Raw genomic sequence first — 1,453 nt, forward strand, 5'->3', positions numbered from 1 at the left:
AGCGTTGTAAGTCCGCAGACATACCGCTGTACCACTGGGGGGCAGGCCCATCAGTGTGGCTGGGATACAGAATAAATGGAAGTGAATTCATAATAAGCTAAACTCTATAGCAGAATATAACTTTGTACATTAAATATTTATAGCATAACAGCACTACAACACTTTTCAACGCAGGTTTGTAGCTTTTATAACTTAATTCAGATGTTATAAGTTGTATTCTTAACAAACTTAATAATAAAACAAAGCACATTAGAACCTCTAATCAACCCATTATAAAAATGGAACTCTTAATTGTAATATGAAATAATTTTGAAAAGCCAGGATATTTTATTTTCAGTGGTGATGGGCATAAAACGAAATTTGATTCAGTATTTAAAGCTAAAAGTTATGAACAGATGGCGCTATAAGTCAGAACTTTGCTTTCATATACTTGATTTCATGGATTTTTAGAATAGTTCTGCGGAAACAAAATCATAAAAGTGCTGTTCGATACACGTACTTCAACCTCAAAAAGTTTCTTCCGAACACTTCAGTTTCTTTACTTTATAAACTGACATAAAAACCGAAATAACGTTGCTAAATTTCATTGTAAAAGTAATCCAGTAAACAAAGTTATTCAATAAAGTTAAAATAAAATTTCTGAGCCAGCAAAGTAATTGCATTACTGCACAGTTTTTACCCAAATGTTAGAGATTGTTTACCTTATAAACTGAAACATAATGAAAAAACTGAATAGATCAGAGCATGTGTGATTTTTGAACAATTTAAAGATAGCGCATGTAAGTCGTAATAAGAAACAATGTTATCAAACGGTATTCTTCCAGCACTGTTCATCGAGGCTCTTCATTAAAAAATCCTCAAGGGGTGTTTTAGTGTGTTTACTTTGTAAACAGAAACAAATGACGAAGCAAAGAACAGCTGATGGCGGGTGTGACTTTTTAAATATGTGTTTGTATATTTGTGTATGCGTGCATGTTACATTCCCGTAACCCTAAGTTCATCTCTAAGTGTTTGCAAAAGTCAGAATTCAAAATTTCGGTCAAGTGATTGAGCTTGTTTGAGACAAACACTGAAACAATGTTCATAAAGATACAACAATATATATTGGTAGATGATGTTAAAATTACGGTTTAGTTAACTTTTAGTGTGGCTATCAGAAAATATATATATATATGTAGAAAATATATTGTTACTTTTCTAAATTTTGAATTTATTCAAATTAACTTAACAGTTATGAATAGTATTAACACTTTATTCTCTAGCGTTACCAACTAATTTTACCAACGTCAATAAATCTTAAAGGATGAGAGTCAGCTACTTCAGTCATTATATTCCACTTATCTCCAATCCCTACATTAATGCCTGAATGCATCCAGTGGGAAAACGCGTCAAACCGGAACATATAGCCTTAACGCATTGTGGGTGAAATCGTGGAAAAACGAGTGGATATGTT

This window comes from Limulus polyphemus, unplaced genomic scaffold (genome assembly GCF_000517525.1).
Source record: "Limulus polyphemus unplaced genomic scaffold, Limulus_polyphemus-2.1.2 Scaffold1099, whole genome shotgun sequence".
Taxonomy (NCBI): Eukaryota; Metazoa; Arthropoda; class Merostomata; order Xiphosura; family Limulidae; genus Limulus; species Limulus polyphemus.